The sequence below is a fragment of the Scyliorhinus torazame genome, chromosome 12 (genome assembly GCF_047496885.1).
Source record: "Scyliorhinus torazame isolate Kashiwa2021f chromosome 12, sScyTor2.1, whole genome shotgun sequence".
In the NCBI taxonomy this organism is placed as follows: domain Eukaryota; kingdom Metazoa; phylum Chordata; class Chondrichthyes; order Carcharhiniformes; family Scyliorhinidae; genus Scyliorhinus; species Scyliorhinus torazame.
Genome location: NC_092718.1, coordinates 155,281,899 through 155,305,711, shown reverse-complemented (window position 1 = coordinate 155,305,711; position 23,813 = coordinate 155,281,899). Strand labels below are relative to the sequence as shown.

The 23,813-nt window shown below is 44.3% G+C and overlaps 1 protein-coding gene across 1 annotated transcript in view; it reads right to left on the bottom strand.

Moving 5' to 3' along the window:
• Positions 1-22,362, bottom strand: part of LOC140386673 (ras-like protein family member 10B) — a 257,826-nt gene extending 235,464 nt beyond the window's left edge. Inside the window, exon 1 of the mRNA XM_072469216.1 lies at positions 22,156-22,362. The gene's annotated coding sequence lies outside the window, so the exon portion shown is untranslated. The remainder of the gene's footprint in view (positions 1-22,155) is intronic.
• Positions 22,363-23,813: the final 1,451 nt, after the last annotated feature.

The following is a 23,813-nucleotide window of genomic DNA, read 5'->3' as shown; positions in this document are numbered from 1 at the left end:
CTTACCAAAAGCATTGCTAAACTCTATAGAGACAACACCAAAATCACAATCTTCATTGACTCTTCTTGTTAGCTCCTCAGAAAATTCAATCACGTTGGTCAGACACAGCCTTTGCTGAACAAACCAATGGGGCCTATCTTTGTTTTACTCAATGTGGATTTATCCCATCTCTCAGAAATGTTTCCAATAAATGTCCCAGTCCCGAGGACAAGCTGACTGATGTATAATCACTGAGTCCATCACCATGTGGGTCACCATTAGGATTAGGTTGTTCCTGAGAAGGGACACTGGTCATCAATGAGTCTATATGTTAGTTAATGATGAGCTGTGGACATCGGTTTGTATCCATGTTTCCCAACAAATTCTTTCCACAACCCGCATTCATTTTCTCTCATACTTTACTTTTCTCTCTGCTATTTGTTTTAAAACATGTCATTACATTTATTCACCAATAGAATGTACAAAGGAGTGAATAATTAAGGTGACGAATGGGGTGCCAATCAACAGGCTGCTTTGTCCTGGATGGTGTTGAGCTTCTTGAGTGTTGTTGGAGCCGTGCTCATCCAGGTAAGTGGAGAGTATTCCATCACACTCCTGACTTGTGCCTTGTAGATGATGGACATGTTTTTGGAAGTCAGGAAGTGAGTTACTAATCGCTGAATCCCTGGCCTCTGACCTGCTCTTGTAACAACAGTATTTATACAGCTGGTCCAGTTCAGTTTTTGTCCAATGATGTCGTCCAGGATCTTTATGCTGGGACAGTTAACAGTGGCATTGTCATTGAATCTCATGAGAAGATCAACATTGTGTGATTATCAGCGAACATCCCTGTCTCCAACAACTTGATGTCGAGATGATAGTTGGAACTTGGACAATGTTTGAGGAACTCATGCAGTGATGTCCTACACCTGAGATAATTGGCATCCAACAACTACAACCTCTGTGCTCGCTATGACAGTAACCAGGGAAGAGGTTTCCCCTTGACCCCATTTGACACCAATTTTACCCGAGAGCCCTTTGATGCCACACTCAGTCAAATGCTCCCTTGATGTCAAGGGCAGTCACTCTCACCTCACCTCTGGAATTCAGCTCTTTTGTCCATGTCTAGTCTAAAACTGTCTGGAACCCAATGGCCCTGGAAGAACCCAAATTCAGCAATAGTGAACAGAGTATTATTGAATAAGTGCCACTTAATCACACTGACACCTTCCATTATTTTCTTGATGGCGGACTGATGGAGCAGTAATTGTCCAGGTCGGATTTGCCCTGCTTTTTGCAGACAGGGCAACTTTCCACATTGTCAGATTGATGCAAGTGTTGTAACTGCACCAGAACAGCTTGGTTAGAGGGACAGCTAGCCCTGGGGCACATGTCTTCGGCAGTACAACCGGAATGTTACCAGCACCCATAATCCTTGATGTACCCAGTACTTTCAACCATCTCTTGATACCACGTGAAATTGAATTGGCTGAAGATTGATGGCTGGTGCCTCAGACGGAGATCACCCACTCCGCACTTCTGACTGAAGGCAGTTGCAAAATTTTCAGTCTGTCCGTGACACTGGCACAATGATTTTCCCCGTCAATGAGAAGGAGATTGTTTATGGAGTCGCCTTCTCCAAATAGTTGCATAAGTGTCCACCACCATTCACGACTGGATGTGTCAGAACATAGCTGGCTAATTCTGCTGCTCAGTATGAATGTAGTCCTGTATTGTAGCTTCATTGGGATGGCACCGCTGTTTCATAGACATAGACATAGACATAGAATTTACAGTGCAGAAGGAAGCCATTCGGCCCATCGAGACTGCACCGGCTCTTGGAAAGAGCACCCTACCCAAGGTTAACACCTCCACCCGATCCCCATAACCCAGCAACCCCACCCAACACTAAGGGCAATTTTGGACACTAAGGGCAATTTGTCATGGCCAATCCACCTAACCTGCACATCTTTGGACTGTGGGAGGAAACCGGAGCACCCGGAGGAAACCCACGCACACACGGGGAGGATGTGCAGACTCCGCACAGACAGTGACCCAAGCCGGGAATCGAACTTGGGACCCTGGAGCTATGAAGCAATTGTGCTATCCACAATGCTACCGTGCTGCCCCTTTCAGATAGACTGCTGCTGCTTCGGGCATGCTCTCCTACACTTCTCACTGAACCGGTCAGTTCCCTGGCTTCTTGGGAATATCCAAGGATATGGTGAGCCATGATGTTACAGATAGTAATGGAATACAATTTTGTTGATGCTCCACAGCATGTATGGTCCATTTTGAGCTGCAGGAACTATTTTTAATCTATCTTGTTGCAGAACACTAAAGAGAAACTCTGCAGCATGAAGACAGACTTTTTCTCCACAAAACTCTTTACGGTAGTCACCTCCAACAATATTGTCATGGACAGAAGCATCTATGACAGGGAGATTGGCTAAGATGAGACCAAGTCTTTGTTTTCCCTCATGTTGGTTCTCTCACCACCTGGCACAGGCTCAGTCTGCCAGCTATGTCCTTCAAGACTAGGCAAGCTGAGTAAGGGCAGTTAGTAGTAGTGCTACCAAGCCATTCCTGGTGATCAATTAAATTCCCCTGCCCAGAGTACATTCTATGCATTAACTACCCTCAGTGCCTCCATCGAGTGGGTGTTGACGTGGAGAAGTCCTGACTCATCAGCTATGGAGCGGTTAGTTGATAGGTACGATTGTGTGAGTATGGCTATGTCAGGCTGTTGCTTGATTGGTCTGTGGGACAGTTTTCCCAAATTTGATTCAAATCCTCAGATCTTTGCAGGATCATCTGGGCTGCGTGTGCATTTGGTGCACCTAAATCCTAGGTTCATCCAATGTTATTCTGATCATATGTTTTTGTAATGATTTGGTGCAACTGAGGCTTGGAGGGCCGAAGGGCTTGTTCCTGAGCTGTAATTTCCTTTGTTCTTTGAGTGACCATTTCAGCAGGCCCTTCAAAGTCAACCAATTGTGGGTGTGGAGTCACATGTAGACTTGACTGGATAAGGATGGTAGAACCCGAAAAAACATCAGTGAATCAGTTGAATATTTGCAACAATCCAATTGGTCAAAGTCACCATTCCAAGTACTAGCATTTTTTAGTCTATTTTTTTTAACTGAATTTTAATATCCAACCAGCAGGGGTTACTGAGCTACTAAGCGTGGGAGATTATATGTGCACTGCACAAGAATGAAGGGTGTGTGGCCCACAGGAAGGTAAATGAAGAAATCAGATCTAGATTTGATTGAAAACATAAGTAAGAGTTTTGGAGGAGTGTGGGTGAAGTAGAGCTGTGGGTGAAGTGATCCTGTGAAGTGGGATTAAGTACTTCAGATGATGGATATAATAAATGGTTTAACACTTACTCTGCTGGGTTGAACATGACACAAATGTTGTGCATAGCCCAGTTTGGACATGTGTTATCTCGACATCACTGTACATTGCACTGACAATTTAAGAATGTCTCCTCTTCCCACGCCATTTCCTCTAACTGCCTCACATTTATTTTGCATTTCATTGTATGACACCCGCCACCTCCATCAATTGATTTTTTAGTATTAATAGCAAAGCTCCCTTTGTGGCCCATTCTGCCAACCTGCCCAGATTGTTTTGTTCCTTATTATGTGTGACGACTCTGAACGATGGATCAATCAATACAAACCTGGGATGGTTGATCATATTTCATCCTGGGAGGGAGGGTAGTTCAGGCAGGAACATAAGAACTAGAAGCAGGAGTAGGCCACCTGGCCCCTCGAGCCTGCTCCACCATTCAATGAGATCATGGCTGATCTTTTGTGGACTCAGCTCCACTTTCCAGCCCGAACACCATAACCCTTAATCCCTTTATTCTTCAAAAAACTATCTATCTTTATCGAAAAAACATTTAATGAAGGAGCCTCAACTGCTTCATTGGGCAAGGAATTCCATAGATTCACAACCCTTTGGGTGAAGAAGTTCCTCCTAAACTCAGTCCTAAATCTACTTCCCCTTATTTTGAGGCTATGCCCCCTAGTTCTGCTTTCACCCGCCAGTGGAAACTACCTGCCCGCATCTATCCTATCTATTCCCTTCATAATTTTATATGTTTCTATAAGATCCACCCTCATCCTTCTAAATTCCAACGAGTACAGTCCCAGTCTACTCAACCTCTCCTCGTAATCCAACCCCTTCAGCTCTGGGATTAACCTAGTGAATCTCCTCTGCACACCCTCCAGTGCCAGTACGTCCTTTCTCAAGTAAGGAGACCAAAACTGAACACAATACTCCAGGTGTGGCCTCAATAACACCTTATACAATTGCAGCATAACCTCCCCAGTCTTAAACTCCATCCCTCTAGCAATGAAGGACAACATTCCATTTGCCTTCTTAATCACCTGTTGCACCTGTAAACCAACGTTTTGAGACTCATGCACTAGCACACCTCTGCACAGCAGCATGTTTTAATATTTTATCATTTAAATAATAATCCCTTTTGCTGTTATTCCTACCAAAATGGATAACCTCACATTTGTCAACATTGTATTCCATCTGCCAGACCCTAGCCCATTCACTTAACCTATCCAAATCCCTCTGCAGACGTCCAGTATCCTCTGCACTATTTGCTTTACCACTTATCTTAGTGTCGTCTGCAAACTTGGACACATTGCCCTTGGACCCCAACTCCAAATCATCTATGTAAATTGTGAACAGTTGTGGGCCCAACACTGATCCCTGAGGGACACCACTAGCTACTGATTGCCAACCAGAGTAACACCCATTAATCCCCACTCTTTGCTTTCTATTAATTAACCAATCCTCTATCCATGCTACTACTTTACCCTTAATGCCATGCATTTTTATCTTATGCAGCAACCTTTTGTGTGGCACCTTGTCAAAGACTTTCTGGAAATCCAGATATACCACATCCATTGGCTCCCCGTTATCTACCGCACTGGTAATGTCCTCAAAAAATTCCACTAAATTAGTTAGGCATGACCTGCCCTTTATAAACTCATGCTGTGTCTGCCCAATGGGACAATTTCCATCCAGATGCCTCGCTATTTCTTCCTTGATGATAGATTCCAGCATCTTCCCTACTACCGAAGTTAAGCTCACTGGCCTAGAATTACCCGCTTTCTGCCTACCTCCTTTTTTAAACAGTGGTGTCACGTTTGCAAATTTCCAATCCGCCGGGACCACCCCAGAGTCTAGTGAATTTTCGTAAATTATCACTAGTGCATTTGCAATTTCCCTAGCCATCTCTTTTAGCACTCTGGGATGCATTCCATCAGGTCCAGGAGACTTGTCTACCTTTAGCCCCATTAGCTTGCCCATCACTACCTCCTTGGTGATAACAATCCTCTCAAGGTCCTCACCTGTCATAGCCTCATTTCCATCAGTCACTGGCATGTTATTTGTGTCTTCCACTGTGAAAACCGACCCAAAAAACCTGTTCAGTTCCTCAGCCATTTCCTCATCTCCCATTATTAAATCTCCCTTCTCATCCTCTAAAGGACCAATATTTACCTTAGCCACTCTTTTTTGTTTTATATATTTGTAGAAACTTTTACTATCTGTTTTTATATTCTGAGCAAGTTTACTCTCGTAATCTATCTTACTCTTCTTTATAGCTTTTTTAGTAGCTTTCTGTTGCCCCCTAATGATTTCCCAGTCCTCTAGTCTCCCACTAATCTTTGCTACTTTGTATGCTTTTTCCTTCAATTTGATACTCTCCCTTATTTCCTTAGATATCCACGGTCGATTTTCCCTCTTTCTACCGTCCTTCCTTTTTGTTGGTAAACTCACAATATTTAAAAAGTACTTGGATGAGCACTTAAAATGACATTGTGGTAGTCACCACTGTTGTATAATATTGTATATACTGCACTGCATACGAGGGTATTACGGTAAGACCCCTGTACTACAGGTACAGGGGTAGATCCCTGCCTGCTGGCTCCACCCAGTAGGCGGAGTATAAATGTGTGTGCTGGGGCAGCACGGTGGCGCAGTGGGTTTGCCCTGTTGCTTCACGCCACCGAGGTCCCAGGTTCAATCCCGGCTCTGAGTCACTGTCCGTGTGGACTTTGCACATTCTCCCCGTATTTGCGTGGGTTTCACCCCCACAACCCAAAGATGTGCTGGTTAGGTGGATTGACCACGCTAAATTGCCCATTAATTGAAAAAAATGAATTGGGTACTCTAAATTTATTTTTTTTTTAAATTTTTTAAAAAATAAATGTGTGAGCTCTCTGAACTGCAGCCATTTTGGCAGCAGCTGTAGGAGGCCACACATCTCTGTGTAATAAAGCCTCGATTACTCTCTACTCTCATCTCGTCGTAATTGATAGTGCATCAATTTATTACACAAAGATTTTACAAAGATGGACCTCCGCATCAAGCCGGATCGCCAGCAGCTGCATCCTCAAGCAGACAACGCCAAAAAGGACTTTGCACATTGGCTAGCTTGCTTTGAAGCTTACATCGGATCTGCGACAGACCCAATCCCAGAAGCACAGAAGCTCAAGGTTCTGTACACGCGGCTGAACTTCGATGGCTTTCCCCTCATCCAGGACACACCTACCTACGCAGAAGCCATGGTGCTACTGAAGGAGAATTACGCTCAGCAGACCAACAAGATGTATGCCAGGCACCTCCTGTCCACGCGGCACCAACTTCCCGGTGAGTCTGTGGAAGATTTCTGGCGCACCCTGCTCGCCCTGGTGAGATTGTGATTGCCAGGCCGTTTAGGCCGCTGAACATTCTACCCTGCTAATGAGAGACATGTTCATTACGGGCATAGGGTCGGCCTACATCCGCCAGCGCCTCTTAGAAGGGGCTATGCATGACCTCGCGGCGACCAAGAAACTAGCGCTCTCGCTCACAATCGCCTCACGCACCGTACAGGCGTATGCCCCCGACCCCACGGCCCACCCCTCCTGGGCATCGTGGACACCGCCAGCGGCCACCCCATCGAGAACCCCATCAGAGACAGCCCCCAACCAACCCCACGCCTGGACCGCATGGCAGCCGACCAACCCCAGGGGACCCAAGTGCTACTTCTGCGGACAGACAAAACACCCCCGGCAGCACTGCCCGGCAAGGAGCACGCTCTGCAAGGCCTGCGGCAAGAAAGGACATTTCGCTGCAGTGTGCCAGGCCCGCTCAATCGCCGCTATTGTCCCTGCACCCCCCACATGCGGCCAGTGGGCACCGCCATTTCCTCGCCTCAGAGCACGTGTGGCATCTTGCTCCCCGCACAACACCTGCGGCCCGTGGGCGCCGCCATCTTGCTTGCCTCACAACCAATGAGCGGAGCCATCTTGCCTGCCCCAGGACACGTGCGGCCCGTGGGTGCCGCCATCTTCCCCGCCTCAGGACCCCTGCCCGTCGGGCACCTCAACGGGCTGCTCATCGCCTGCAACTGCCAACGACCAGCCGCGTCTCCGTCATAATCGACCAGTCCCGACCGCACAACCTCGCGACCGCGTCGACAAAGGTGAAGGCGACGGGCATGAGATATCCTGCCTTCTGGACTCTGGGAGCACTGAGAGCTTCATCCACCCCGATACGGTAAGGCGCTGCTCCCTCTCGGTACACCCCATTAACCAAAGAATCTCCCTGGCCTCCGGATCCCACTCCGTGGCAATCCGGGGGTACTGCACCGTTGCACTCACCTTTCAGGGTGTAGAGTTCAGCGGCTTCAGGCTCTATCTCCTCCCCGACCTCTGCAGTGCCTTGCTACTTGGCCTGGACTTCCAGTGCAACCTCTAGAGCCGTACCCTGAAATTTGGCGGGCCCCTACCACCCTTTACGGTCTGCGGCCTCACGGCCCTTAAGGTCGATCTGCCTTCTCTGTTTGCAAACCTCAACCCGCATTGCAAACCCATCGCCACCAGGAGCAGACGGTACAGCGCCCAGGACAGGACCTTCATCAGGTCTGAGGTCCAGCGGCTGCTGCGGGAAGGTATCATCGAGACCAGCAACAGCCCCTGGAGAGCCCAAGTGGTAGTGGTGAAAACGGGGGAGAAAAACTCTGAGTTACTCTGTTACTCTGAGTGTGGTAGTGTGCCAGGGAGTGTTCCGGGGCACCAGTGCATGTGTCCTTTGTTTGGGGTTAACTCTGTTAATCCCCTGTTTCCTCTGGTTTGGAGCTTTGCATCTAAGCAGTGCAATGAGGAGTGTCAACACCTGGTGGTCTGGCAATTGTTCATGGCCACACCCATCCTCTTGATTACACTGCTGAGACATGAGGGTCTTCAACTGGGTGGGCTGGATGGGTTTCCACATGATCAGGAGACATCAGAGCATTTCCTGGATACTGGCAGCAGTCAACAGTCTCAACAGTCAGGAGCTTGTAAGTTACACCTAAGGGGTGGGTTGCAAAGCTTTTAGAGCAGCAATGGGAGTTTTGGCCAGGGCACACCAATCCAAGAAGGACACCCTGAGACCACACACTTGCCTCCAAGTTGGTCCCCACTAGTCCCGGAGCTCCAGGCATACACCGGCAAGCCTGAATAATGTAAAAATGTACGATGTTTTCTTACCTCCTTGCTCCCCTCTCACAGGCCATGGTGCCGGGGCCCCGCTTGTCAATACTCTCACCAAATCACACATGCATGACTCCCATCTGGGAGGAGTGGAGCATAATGGGGCTGGAGAATCAGGCTTCCAGCCTGTTGATCACATTGAAGTGTGTGCAAATCGGCGATTTGCATATTTGCGCCGGTGCACACTACAGCTGGCAGTGGGGGAGCGGAGAATGGGAATAGGTCTGCCTCCTGGCACCGATCCCATTTTTTGGCCAATGCTCCATTCTCCCCCCAATCGGGATTCCCAATCGCAGCAGTGGGAAACAGAGAATCCTGACACCTATGTGTCTCCAAAGACAAAGGCAGCTGTTTGTGACTCCTAATATTCAATGTGGGATTAATGGCCTGGATGTTACCTGCTCCAAAACACAATGGGTTTCAACCAAGGGTCTTGTTGGTCAACTCGAATCCACACTATCACATGATCAAGACTTGAGCTGTCTGAATTCCTTTGATTAATAATCTGTTGGATCTTTTCTTCAGTCATTGTTTTGACCTCTGAACAGAACAGAACTCCAAGCAAATGGCTTGTTGCTGTCTACCATCTTACCATCGAACAGGTGGCAGCAGAAGGAACTCTGTCCAGGTACAATCGCCTAGCCCTCATCTACACTGTAAATTACTGAAATACTGTAACTGGTTCTTTCACGTCTAATTCAACTCTTCACGCCTTTTCCCCTCATGGAAGCCTCATTTCTGGAAAGTTGGATCACCCAGCGACACTCAACCAACCTACCCTCTGAAGAAGCACCCCATTAGACTTTTGATTCTGGATTCTGGACTCACGTAAAACCATTACTTGTATCTTTATTGTTCTTTACCCCTTTCTTTCCCTTTCCCCACTTTTATTGTATGAGTGCATAGAGGGGTGGATGTTGCGAAAACCCTTTTCCACATTTTGTCGTGTGTTAAATAAACCAACCCTTTTGTTTTGTCTCATCTCAAGTTTGCAGCGTAGGTTATACATTTGGGGACTGGAACCCTCCAAAGCTAAGGGCTGGGAAGAGTGTGCCACCACTTGTAAAGGAGAGAATTAAACATCAAGAAACACCTTTCTGTTTATGGAGGGGTAGTGGAAGGTGAAATCTAGGCTGTTTACCTTAACCCACCCTCTTGTCCATAACACCATTGAAAAGTTCTTTCCTTAAAAAGTACGCTTTGTAACTTTGAACCAGTGACCCACCAACTTTGAAAGCCTAATCCAAATACTTCTATTAATTTTTAAATACTTTTTGGAGTATTTTATCGAAGCTTTAGCTTAAATTAAATTAAATCTACTGAATCCCCCAACCGAGTAATTCAATTATATCAGAGTTTGATTGGAGTTTGTCAAACAAAATATATTACTCATAAATCCTTATTCATTATTTGTTGTATTTCACTGTATCTAATGTTGCTTCACAGTTCCCTCAGGCCATTTTCTATTCAAATATCAAACCTAGTTCAATTATTAGACTATGATATCAAATCTAAATTTTAGATACTGGTGAAATAACATCTCAGGAAGCTCTGGGGGTGGATAATTTTGCACCAGATTTCATCATAGTAGACACAGATATTTCCCTACATTGTTCAATGAAAACAGCCCCCAACCACTGAGGCTATTAGAAAAATTAGAAGTAGTCTAAGACACACAGATTTCAAAAAGAGAATTTGTACAATAGGCCTTGGGAGTGTACATGCAGAACACAGTAAATCCACCTATTAGAAGCCATTTATATAATGTTGGGAAACAAAATTTACACAAAATATTTCCACTTGCGAGGGAGTCAAATACTAGAGATCATACATATAAGATAGTTACTAATAAATCCAAAATGTGATTCGGATAAAAATCTTTACTCAGAAGGTGGTGAGAATTTAGAACTTGTTACCACATAAGAGTAGTTTGAGCAAATTCTGTTCCATGTGGGAATACCAGAATTCCTCTCAACCTGTTCCCTGTGGGATCTCCAGGACATTTCTCATTCTGTTCCTTGTTGTAAATCCAGGCACACCTCGTGTCCTGGACAATCACGTGTATAGCAAATGTCTTCGGCTGGAGCGATTGGAGCTCTGGATTCTGGAAGTTCACAGTTGGCATCATTGCAATGCATCCATGAAGTCAAGAGTTTTGTAGATAGCACTTTTCTGGATGTGGTCACTCGGCAGCTTAAAGTTATGCAGACAGAGAAGGAATGCGTGATTGCCAGGCAGTCAAAGAGGACCACACAGGCAGTGTAGGAGTCTCTTAAATGTGTCTTGGCCTCCAATCAGTATTCCCTGAGAGTGATGGGTTTCTCTGGGGAGAGCAGCCAGAGAAAGGTCCGTGGAACAACAGCTGATTATACAATGTTGTGGGGTGGGAGGGGGCATTTGCTGGGTTGGGAGGTATAGTGGACAAGCAATCATGACAGGAGATGTGATAGTTAGGGCAACAGGCAGATTGTTATGATGCTATAAACATGATGCTATGTTGCCTCACTGATGCCATAGTCAAGGCTGTCACTGAATGCAGAGTACTCAGATGGTTGGAGGGGGGTGGTAGGGTGTGAAAAGCCAGCAATTGTAGTCCACATAGGCACCAATAAATAGGCGTAAAGAGAAATTAGGTCCTGCAGGCAGATTTTAGAGAGCTAGGAAAGAGATTAAGAAGCAGGCTGAGTTCGGAGGGAGATGCTATATGTACAGGCTGGACAGGTTGCACTGGAACTCAACTAGGATCAATGTCTGGGTATTTCTGGATACAAGGTGTTCAGGAAGGATAGTGGCAGTCAGGAAAAAAGAGGGGTGAAAATCCTGGAACTCCCTCCCTCACAGCACAGTGGGTGTACCTACACAACAAGGACTGCAGCAGTTCAAGAATGCTGCTCACCACCAACTGCGAGGACAACTAGGGATGGTCAATAAATGCTGACCCAGTCGGCGATACCCACATCCAGGAAATTAATTTTTAAAATTGGAATGCCGCTTATTTAAAAAGTGGTGTACAGGTTGTCGTAGTTGTTCCAGATCTTGAAACAAAATCTATTTAAAAAAGTGGGCAGCACGGTAGCATTGTGGATAACACAATTGCTTCACAGATCCAGGATCCTAGGTTCGATTCCCGGCTTGGGTCACTGTCTGTGCGGAGTCTGCACATTCCCCCCGTGTGTGCGTGGGTTTCCTCCGGGTGTTCCGGTTTCCTCCCACAGTCCAAAGATGTGCGGGTTAGGTGGATTGGCCATGCTAAATTGCCCATAGTGTCCAAAATTGCCCTTAGTGTTGGGTGGGGTTACTGAGTTATGGGGATTAGGTGGGATTACTGGGTTATGGGGATAGGGTGGAGGTGTGGACCTTGGGTAGGGTGCTCTTTCCAAGAGCCGGTGCAGACTCAATGGGCCGAATGGCCTCCTTCTGCACTGTAAATTCTATGTCTAATGATAATATTATAATGTTGGAGAGGGAGGATATCCTAGAAGAGTTAAGGGGAGAATCGATTTGGTTAGATAAGAAACAGTGGAGGTACCATTACACTACTGAGTATGTACAATAGGCCAGCTGTTAGTGACATGTTAATTATGTTGCGAAGATATACAATGGAGAGACTTGTTTAATTAAATATTTAAAACAATTACAAAGAGCTAGCATAACACTGCAAGATGATTTCAACCAGTGACACTTTCTCCTAGAGCACCACAGGCTTCTCTTCATCTTTCATACTGTTGCTTCTTAAAAAGTCTCTTCACACAAGAGGCGGTGGCATAGTGGTTTTGTCACTGGACTAGTAATCCAGAGACCCTGGGTAATGATGATTAACCAAATTGTTTGAGTTTTTCAATGAACTAACAAAGAGTGTTGATGAGGATAAAGCAATTAGTATTCATATACTTCCAAAAGGAGTTTGATAAAGTGCCACATAACAGGATAATCAGCAAAGTTGAACTCTGTGGAATAAAAGGGACAGTGATGGCATGGATTTCTTATCAATGACTGAATGACAGGAAAGCAAGATTAGCAGTGAATGGTTGTTTTTCAAACTGGAGGAAGATATATAGTTGGGTTCTCCAGAGGTTGGTATTAAGACCACAGCTTTTCTTCATAAGACCATAAGACATAGAAGCAAAATTAGGCCACTCGGCCCATCGAGTCTGCTCTGCCATTCAATCATGGCTGATATTGTTCTCATCCCCATTCTCCTGCCTTCTCCCCATAACCCCTGATTCCCTTATTAATCAAGAACCTATCTATCACTGTCTTAAAGGCATTAAGTGATTTGGCCTCCACAGCCTGCAGCGGCAAAGAGTTCCACAGATTCACCACCCTCTGGCTGAAGAAATTCCTCCTCCATCTCTGTTTTAAAGGATTGTCCCTTTACTCTGAGATTGTGTCCTCTGCTTCTAGTTTTTCCTACAAGTGGAAACATCCTCTCCACGTCCACTCTGTCCTAGCCTCGCAGTATCCTGTATGTTTCAATAAAATCCCCCCCTGATCCTTCGAAACTCCAATGAGTACAGACCCAGAGTCCTCAACCGTTCCTCATATGACAAGCTGTTCATTCCAGGGATCATTCTTGTGAATCTCCTCTGGACCCTTTCCAAAGCCAGCACATCTTTCCTTAGATACACTGCTCACAATACTCCAAATGGGGTCTGACCAGAGCCTTATACAGCTTCAGAAGTGCATCCCTGGCCTTGTATTCTAGCCCCCTTGACATGAATGCTAACATTGCATTTACCTTCTTAACTGCCGACTGAACCTACACATTAACCTTAAGAGAATCATGAACAAGGACTTCCAAGTCCCTTTGATCTATATTAATGAGTTAAACTTGAGGTGTAGGACGTAATGTAAGGGTCCTCATGTAAATCCCTAACTGTCCTTTGTTTTCCTTTGTAATTCTTGTGCTTTTTAGCTTTCATAATTTTTGGACCTGGACAATTACTGGGGCATATGCCTTTAAGATGGACTTGTCATTTAATTAAAACAATGAACCTTCAGCAGCCTGTGCTATTGTGCTGACATCGGTGCTGACTCATCTTGATGGACTTGGCTGGCAGTCAATCAGCTGTTTAAAATTCACAAGTCTTAACTAATGCTCGATGCTGATTGGTGTTGTCTATTACAGAATGTTTTGCAAAGGCCGGCAGACCTCATTCTCAACAGCAGTTTCATTTTTTTGATCAAGAACCCAGAGGGCCACAGCTCTGATCTCTCTCTTACCTGATGATCTCTTAAACACCTGAAGAAAAAGCCTTTCTCTTTGCGCAGGCAGTTTAACCTGCAGGAAAATGCAGTCCAGCATTTGCTGCAGGCATGGTGGGTAATTTGAAACCCTTTTGAAACTCTCATGTGGCGAACAATAGTCTTAGCTCAGTGAGGCGATAGCTAATCTGGTGGAGGTGGAAGCAAGTCAGAATTAAATAGACCTGAGGTGGATCTTTCATGTGAAGGCCAGATTAATACAAGTTAACGCAACTCCCTAGAGGGGATCCCACAGCCTGAGAGAGCTGCCTGAATGTTACTGCCTGAGGAACCTCATTAGCAATCTACCTGATGGTTTCAACAATCCACGTCCTGGGACGATAGCTGCTACAACAACTTCAATATCAGTTACAAGGACATTCATCTATTTTTCTTCCATTTTAATACCTATCATTTTACTCCTTTTCCTCTCCTTATGTGTGTCTGTCTTATGTATGTTTGGGTAGAGGGTGGGGCAGTAAAAGGGAGGAGTAATAAGTTAGCTGGCTAATATTCTTTCATAATTGTTGCATATCTTATCTCTCATTATAAATAAACAGTTATTGTGTTTTACTTACAAATCTGGTGCCTGTTAGTCATTGTAGCAGCCAAGGGTTAAAGATCTCAGAAACTTTATATGAATTATTGGTTAATTCAATTGTGTTGAGACTCTGGAGTCTGTGGGGTTGGAACTGACCATGCACTAGCCAAGGGTGTCGTAACAACAATTTAAAACTTTGAAAGTTTGAAAAAATGTATGTACTGTGAACTGTGAGAAAGGTAGTGATAGACCTCAAGAGGGCATTGACAGGCTGGTGTAATGGTCCAACATGTTGCAGATGAAATCTGACACACAAAAGTGTGAAGTGATACATTTTGGCAATAAAAAATAAAGGATGCAGTGTTAAAGGGCAACAGTGCACACATTGTTGAAGATGACAGCGCAGGGTGAGAAAGCAGCTCATATGACATACAGCATTCTGGGCTTTATAAATACAGACATAGAGCATAAAAGCTAGTTATGATGAACCTTAGTAAAAAACTCAGTCAATCCCAACTGGAGTACTGTCTCCCATTCTGGGCACCACCCACATCAGCACAGATGGGAAAGGGTGCAAAAAAGCTTTGTGAGAATGGTTCTGCAAATGAGAGTTCAGTTGGATGGGTTGGTTGGAGAAGCTGGAGCTGTTGTCTTTAAAGAAAAGAAGATTGAGAGAAGATTTGATAAAGGAGTCGGAAATCATAAGGGGGCTAGACAGAATAGATGGAGGTGAATTGCTCCTATTGCTGGAAGAGTAAAGAACAAGAGGACAGCGATTTAAAGTGATTGACAAAAGAACCAGAGGTAACAGAGGTAACATAACAGCAACAGCCAAACTTGTGGCACCACGGTTGGTTCTGCTGCAGAGGGGAGGGGTGATAAGTGTGACAGTGCAATAGTTATAGGGGATTCAATTGTAAGGGGAATAGACAGGCCTTTCTGTGGCCGCAAACGAGACTCCAGGATGGTATGTTGCCTCCCTGGTGCTAGGGTCAAGGATGTCTCGGAGCAGGTACAGGACATTCTGGATGGGGAGGGTGAACAGCCAGTGGTCGTGGTACACATCGGTACAAACAACATAGGTAAAAAAAGGGATGAGGTCCTAAAAGCAGAATACAGGGAACTAGGAAGGAAGTTAAGAAATCGGACCTCGAAGGTAGTGATCTCAGGATTACTACCGGTGCCACGTGCTAGTCAGAGTAGAAATGACAGGATAAATAGGATGAATACGTGGCTGAAGGGATGGTGTCAGGGGGAGTGTTTCAGATTCCTGGGGCATTGGGTCCGGTTCTGGGGGAGGTGGGACCTGTACAAACTATACGGGTTACACCTGGGCAGGACTGGAACTGATGTCCTAGGGGGGCTATTTGCTAGAGCGGTTGGGGAGTGTTTAAACTAATGTGGCAGGGGGGTGGGAAACGATGCAGGAAGTCGGAAGGTAGTAAAACAAGGGCAGAAACAAAAGGCAGTAAGGGGGAAAGTGTAAGGCAGAGAAGCCATAGTCAAAAATCAAAAAGGGTGACAGTACAAGGTACAGTGAATGAGGGGATCACAGTGAATAGGCCCAGTAATACTAAAAGGAATAAAACGGGAAGTTTAAACAGAAATGGAAAGCGATGCGGTAGGTTGTTACATGAAGATATGGGTTCAACAACAAGGAAAATTAGGAGAAACGTTGAGAGGAAAAATAACTTAGGAGAGGTTACTGATCAAGGTGTTAAGATTCAAAACAGAGGTATAAAAGCCACCATAAGCGTATTTTACCTGATTGCTCGTAGTATTCGGAATAAGGTAAATGAGTTGATGGCGCAAATCATCGTGAATGACTATGATTTAGTGGCCATTACTGAAAGGTGGTTAAAGGATGGTCACGACTGGGAGTTAAATATCCAAGGTTATCAAACTATTCGGAAGGACAGAGTGGATGGTAAAGGAGGTGGTGTAGCTCTGTTATTTAAGGATGACATCTGGGCAATAGTAAGGGATGACATCGGTGCTATGGAGGATAAGGTTGAATCCATTTGGGTGGAAAACAGGAATAGTAAAGTGAAAAAGTCACTAATAGGAGTGGTCTGTCGGCCACCAAATAGTAACATTATGGTGGGGCAGGCAATAAACAAAGAAACTGATGCATGTAGAAATGGTACAGCAGTTATCATGGGGGATTTTAATCTTTAATGTCGATTGGTTTAACCAGGTTGGTCAAGGCAGCCTTGAGGAGGAGTTTATAGAATGTATCCACGATAGTTTCCTAGAACAGTATGTAATAGAACGTACAAGGGAACAAGCGGTCCTAGATCTGGTCCTGTGTAATCAGATAGGATTGATTAATGATCTCATAGTTAGGGATCCTCTCGGAAGGAGCGATCACAATATGGTGGAATTTAAAATACAGATGGTGGGTGAGAAGGTAAAATCAAATACTAGTGTTTTGTGCTTAAACAAAGGAGATTACAATGGGATGAGAGAGAGCTAGCTAAGATAGACTGGGAGCAAAGACTTTATGGTGAAACAGTTGAGGAACAGTGGAGAACTTTCCAAGCGATTTTTCACAGTGCTCAGCAAAGGTTTTTACCAACAAAAAGGAAGTACGGTAGAAAGAGGGAAAATCGACCGTGGATATCTAATGAAATAAGGGAGAGTATCAAATTGAAGGAAAAAGCATACAAAGTGGCAAAGATTAGTGGGAGACTAGAGGACTGGGAAATTTGTAGGGGGCAACAGAAAGCTACTAAAAAAGCTATAGAAAAAGAGTAAGATAGATTATGAGAGTAAACTTGCTCAGAATATAAAAACAGACAGTAAAAGTTTCTACAAATATATAAAAGAAAAATGAGTGGCTAAGGTAAATATTGGTCCTTTAGAGGATGAGAAGGGAGATTTAATAATGGGAGATGAGGAAATGGCTGAGGAACTGAACAGGTTTTTTGGGTCGATCTTCACAGTGGAAGACACAAATAACATGCCAGTTACTGATGGAAATCAGGCTATGACAGCTGAGGACCTTGAGATGATTATTATCACTAAGGAAGTAGTGATGGGCAAGCTAATGGGGCTAAAGGTAGACAAGTCACCCGGCCCTGATGGAATGCATCCCAGAGTGCTAAGAGAGATGACTAGAGAAATTGCAAATGCACTAGTGATAATTTCCCAAAATTAACTAGACTCTGGGGTGGTCCCGGCGGATTGGAAATTAGCAAACATGACACCACTGTTTAAAAAAGGAGGTAGGCAGAAAGTGGGTAATTATAGGCCAGTTAGCTTAACTTCGGTAGTAGGGAAAATGCTGGAATCTATCATCAAGGAAGAAATAGCGAGGCATCTGGATGGTAATTGTCCCATTGGGCAGACGCAGCATGGGTTCATAAAGGGCAGGTCGTGCCTAACTAATTTAGTGGAATTGTTTGAGGGCAGTGGATAACGGGGAGCCAATGGATGTGGTATATCTAGATTTCCAGAACGCTTTTGACAAGGTGCCACACAAAAGATTGCTGCATAAGATAAAGATGCATGGCATTAAGGGGAAAGTAGTAGGATGGATAGAGGATTGGTTCATTAATAGAAAGCAAAGAGTGGGGATTAATGGGTGTTTCTCTGGTTGGCAATCAGGAGCTACTGGTGTCACTCAGGGTTCAGTGTTGGGCCCACAATTGTTCACAATTTACAAAGATGATTTGGAGTTGGGGACCAAGTGCATTGTGTCCAAGTTTTCAGACGACACTAAGATGAGTGGTAAAGCAAAAAGTGCAGAGGATACCGGAAGTCTGCAGAGGGATTTGGATAGGTTAAGTGAATGGGCTAGGGTCTGGCAGATGGAATACAATGTTGAGAAATGTGAGGTTATCCATTTTGGTAGGAATAATAGCAAAAGGGATTATTATTTAAATGATAAAATATTTTAAAATGTCGCTGTGCAGAGAGACCTGGGTGTGCTAGTGCATGAGTCTCAGAAAGTTGGTTTACAGGTGCAACAGGTGATTAAGAAGGCAAATGGAATTTTGTGCTTCATTGTTGGAGGGATGGAGTTTAAGACTAGGGAGGTTATGCTGCAATTGTATAAGGTGTTAGTGAACCACACCTGGAGTATTGTGTTCAGTTTTGGTCTCCTTACCTGAGAAAGGACGAACTGGCGTTGGAGGGTGTGCAGAGGAGATTCATTAGGTTAATCCCAGAGCTGAAGGGGTTGGATTACGAGGAGAGGTTGAGTAGACTGGGACTGTACTCGTTGGAATTTAGAAGGATGCGGGAGGATCTTATAGAAACGTATAAAATTATGAAGGGAATAGATAGGATAGATGCGGGTGGGATATTTCCACTGGTGGGTGAAAGCAAAACTAGGGGGCATAGCCTCAAAATAAAGGGAAGTAGATTCAGGACTGAGGTTAGGAGGAACTTCTTCACCCAAAGGGTTGTGAATCTATGGAATTCCTTGCCCAGTGAAGCAGTTGCGGCTCCTTCATTAAATGTTTTTAAGATAAAGATAGATAGTTTTTTGAAGAATAAAGGGATTAAGGGTTATGATGTTCGGGCCGGAAAGTGGAGCTGAGTCCACAAAGATCAGCCATGATCTCATTAAATGGCGGAGCAGGTTCGAGGGGCCAGATGGCCTACTCCTGCTCCTAGTTCTTATGTTCTTATGAGGAAAATTTTAAATACAGTGAGTGGTTGGGATCAGATGTGTGCTGCCTGAGAGTATGGTGGAGACAGATTCAGCCATGGCTTTCAAAAGGGAATTGGATAATTATCTCAAGAGGAACAATATTGCAGGGAGATGGTGAAAAGGTACATGAGTATGAGTATGGGAGCAACTCTTAAAGGAAGCTGGCACAGCTGTGATGGGCTGAATGATCTCCTTCTGTTCTGTAACCATTCTATAATTTTATAACTTTAAATATCATAGCTTCACTTAAGAGACAGCTGGATAGGAGCATGAATGAGAAAATGTTTGAAGGATATGCTGATATGGGCAGCACAGTAGCATAGTGGTTAGCACTGTTGCCTCACAGCACCAGGGTCCCAGATTCGATTCCCAGCTTGGGTCACTGTCTGAGTGGAATCTGAACGTATTCCCGTGTCTGCGTGGGTTTCTTCCGGGTGCTCCGGTTTCCTGTCACAACTCCCGAAAGATGCGCTGTTAGGTAATTTGGACATTCTGAATTCTCCCTCAGTGTACCCGAACAAGTGCTGGAGTGTGGCGAAGAAGGGATTTTCACAGTAACTTCATTGCAGTGTTAATGTAAGCCGAATTGTGACAGTAATAAAGATGATGATATTATTATAAGATCAGATGAAGAAGATAGTGACAGGGGGCCCAACCTTTTGAGACAATGCCTTGTTTTTGTGATGCGAAATCTGCGTTGTAAAATATGGCTTTCACCATCAGGTCTACATATACCCTCTGTGTGGAACATTAGGTTTCCACACTTTGGTGCACAATAAATATAATTAATTGAATGTTATGTTGTCCAGAATGCTTATTAGTAACTGTCTGATTTAGGGCACCAACAATTTCAAAATTCGAATCTAATCACAAACACCATTACTGCTGATATTAAACATAATTCTGACTCAACCAAGGCGCATGGGCTCCCGTTAAAGAAGTTATTTCACCCAGCCCAATACAGCTCAAATTACCATGAGTATCCCTGGACAAGCCCTTAATTGGCATTTATTAACAGTGGGCAATTAACTAACAGCAGGTTGTTAGTGCTAATAAGGTCAATGATCGCAGGGCAGAAAATGCTTTTCAAAGCTCAGTGGATGTTGCAGTTGCTATTTTCTGCTCGGCCCCATTTAACCCGCATCTTCAATAGCGGGAAAATCACCCACAGCGCGGAAACAGTATCATTTAATGCAATTTCCCTCTCAGCACCAATTCCCGATATTCATATGCCGTCTACAATCTAAAGAACAGATTGTGTTCAATCAGAATGTAAACCGGAATTACCAAAAGATAATGGATCCAGAGACAATGATTGCATTATCATCTTAAACAACTCCTCATATCCTGTTCAATTGTTATTCATGTGTTACTCGTACCCCCAAAAGGTTAAATGATGAGTCTGCTATTAGACCATGACTAAAAATAGCCTTGCGACGGATATATGCGGGCATAAATATTGCTTCACTTTCAGATTTTAACCCCTGTCTTCTACTTGCCCTGCCCATCTGTTCCTTAACCAATGGGATTACACAAGGAATACTAACATGTAACACTTGAAATGCTCAGCAGGCTAACGAATGATAAATGCAAGGACACAAATAATATATAGGCTTGTATCTAAACACTCGCACACACCTAAATAACCCTTACGCCATAATAACAAATAGTCCACCAAATAAGATATAGAGACAACAGCCGTGGGAACTATAAATAGGCGGGACACTATGAGAACTGTGTAGTGGCTGCTGCTTGCAACTGGAGTATTTTTATATCACTCGTGTGCTAATTATAACAACGTGTAAAATTATGCGAAACACAGCTACGCTATATTCAGAACAAGAAAGCCCAGTTCCATTTCCAGAGACAATGTACTCGCAAACTACTCCAATAAATACTCCGTTTTGTGCAGTACCTTCTCTCCCTTCCCGATATGAAATGACCTGCAGTTGCATCCGTGGTTAGTTCCCAAAAGGATTCTGATCAATTTGAAAATAATTTGTGATGTTTAAATTTATAGATTCAAGTTTTCTACCCTCTTCAAAATCTGCATCAATAATAAGCAGATAATGTATTAATAAAATTATCAATAACAGTGTGTTTAACCATCTATTTCTGATTATGTGATGGCAAATGCTCAGCTCCAGTAGTGAAAAGGGCAGGTCTGGGGTATTCGAGCGAAGAGGGGGTGCTGGTTTCAGCACCTCGGCGAGCACCACGGATCGCACTGTGGTTTATGGATGGTCTGCACCATGGTCAACTCCATAGTTAGGGGCCGCTCAGCACTATATTCAGCACCATGGTGAGCTCCATCGTTCGCGGACACTCCGCGCTATGTTCAGCACCATGGCCAGTTCCATAGTTAGCCGCCGCTCTGCTGTGTTCAGCTAAATGGACAGCCCCATAGGTCACGGCCGCTCTGCGCTATGTTCAACACCACGGTCAGCTCCAAAGTTAGCGGCCGCTCAGCTCTGTGGTTAACACCACGGCCAATGTATGGTCAGTACAAATTTCAACACCAAGATCAGTTTATTGGTTAGCAACTGACGTCTATAATTTAAACCGACAGCGGCCTTCCGATGAAGCACTCGGTTTTAAAATTGAACGCCACAGGAGACACAGCACCCTTTCCTAATCGGTCCATTGCAAAGCTATGTTCACAAACACCCATCCACATACACACTCAAATATACATGGAAACACGGACAGACAAGTACATGAACGAATGCAAACATAAACATACATTTACACAGTAATAAGCGCAGACAAGGATATATATACCGACATAAAACTGCACATACAGAAGAACATAGATACAGACCTAACCACATACACTGAATATAGATGTGCACTATTGCAGAGTAAACATCTCAGATCGATCCACAGATTATACAAAAAACACACAGATACACGGTTACATCCCATATTATCATAACACTTCATTCTGATTTGTTTTTTTGCTGTGATAGAAATATTTTTTCTATACTAACATTAACTACAGTTAACAGAAAACTTTCTTTCGGCTGTCAATAGATACTGGTAAACGGCTTGATATGGAAAGGGAATATGCAGCCCAGTTACCAGAAATGCACTAAATACGCATTCAGCTCTCTAATCGCCAACCTTGCAAATCTCCCCGAGGAACAGAGGTATGCTCAGGAATCTGCTAAAGTTCTTACCGTCTGTCCTCAGTTACCGCTGGAGTTTGAGATCAGGAAGCGAGAGGCACCTGCTGGACAAAGCCAATACTCCCAGAATGAGGATTCTTTCCATGAGAATATCAATGACAGATCCTTGGAAAATCGATGAACAAATGGGATTTAAACCCCGTCAGCGCCGTGTCTGAATCCTTTGGCTAGATGATTCAAGTGAAGGAATAGTGTGATTTTCCCTTTGCTGTCCTGCCTTGAGCGAGAATGGCGCTCGAAGGTTTTATTGGTGAATTCCCGTCTCCTGTTCACGAACGCACGCTGTTTCAATCGGGAACTAAAGATTCCCCGTGGTCCTAAAGCCGACCAGATCAAACTTTCCAACACATGTTTGATCTAAACCATATTATGCCCAACACTCATTTCAGTTTTCCAGCTTTTTTGGCGTGGGCTGGGAGTAGGAGAAACGGGTGTTTTTAAAACACCCCAAGAACTTTTTACGTTTAAAATGGTGATTATTGCTGTTACGTAGTCGCTAATTTGCACCCAAATAGCCAAACGGTCTGTTGTTTAGTGTTGATGGTTGAAGAAGGAATATCGAGCAGGAGATGGGCGAACTCCCCACTCCTCTGACCGAAGCACAAAGACTCATTGTAATATATTTTCCAAAAGACAGCACCCCCAACCAACAGCACTCCCACAGTACTGCACCGCATTATCAGCTCAGTTCCCCGCAGAGGGTTGTGACCCTAATCAGAGGTAGTATTGACACCAACTGAGCCAAGCTGTGTGTGAAAGGTTGATGGAAGCAGATCCAATAGTAACTTTCAAACGGAGAATTGGAGAAAAAAAATTGAAAAGGAAAACGCGCAAGGGTGGTAGACTGTTAATAATGCAATGGCTCTCTAATAGAGTTGGAATAAGTAGGAGGGGCAGAATACCGTCTTCTGTACTTAATTATTCTATATAAAGCTAATACTCTCTAGAGTTTAGAAGAATGAGGGGAGATCTAATTGAGGTATACAAGTTGCTAAACGGTATGGATAAAGTAGACGTGGAGCTGATGCTTCCTCTTGTGAGGCATTCTAGAACGAGAGGTCATAATCTCAGAATAAGAGGTAGCAAATTTAAAACAGATTTGAGGAAAAACTATTTCTCCCAAAGGGTTGTGAATCTGTGGAATTTGCTACCCCTCACTGCGATGGATGCAGAGACAGTGAGTAAATTTAAGGAGGCATCATACAATTTTTAATTGGTAATATGTTGAAGGGTTATGGAGAACGGGTAGGATGGTGGAGTTGAGGCCAGGATTGGATCAGCCATGATCACATTGAAGGTGTTTAGGCTTGGGAGGCTAAATTGCCTACTCCTGCTCCTAGGTCATGTGTTCTAGGGCGGAGATGCTCTGGCACAATCCAGATCTTGGTCTGTAACATTGTAGGTAGCAGATGAGAAACATCTCAGCCATGATAGAATGGCGGAGCAGACTCGATGGGCCCAATGGCCGAATTCTGCTCCTATATCTTATGAATTTATGAAGATGTTAGTCAGTCCGAAATGCTTTCTCGGTAGTGACGTCCGCCGGATATACTCGGATATTAATCTTTGGTAGCAGAAATTGCTCCGTCTATAATCACACCATAGTACAGGATCCTAAATCATCCCGATAGAAGATATGTTCAATCCTT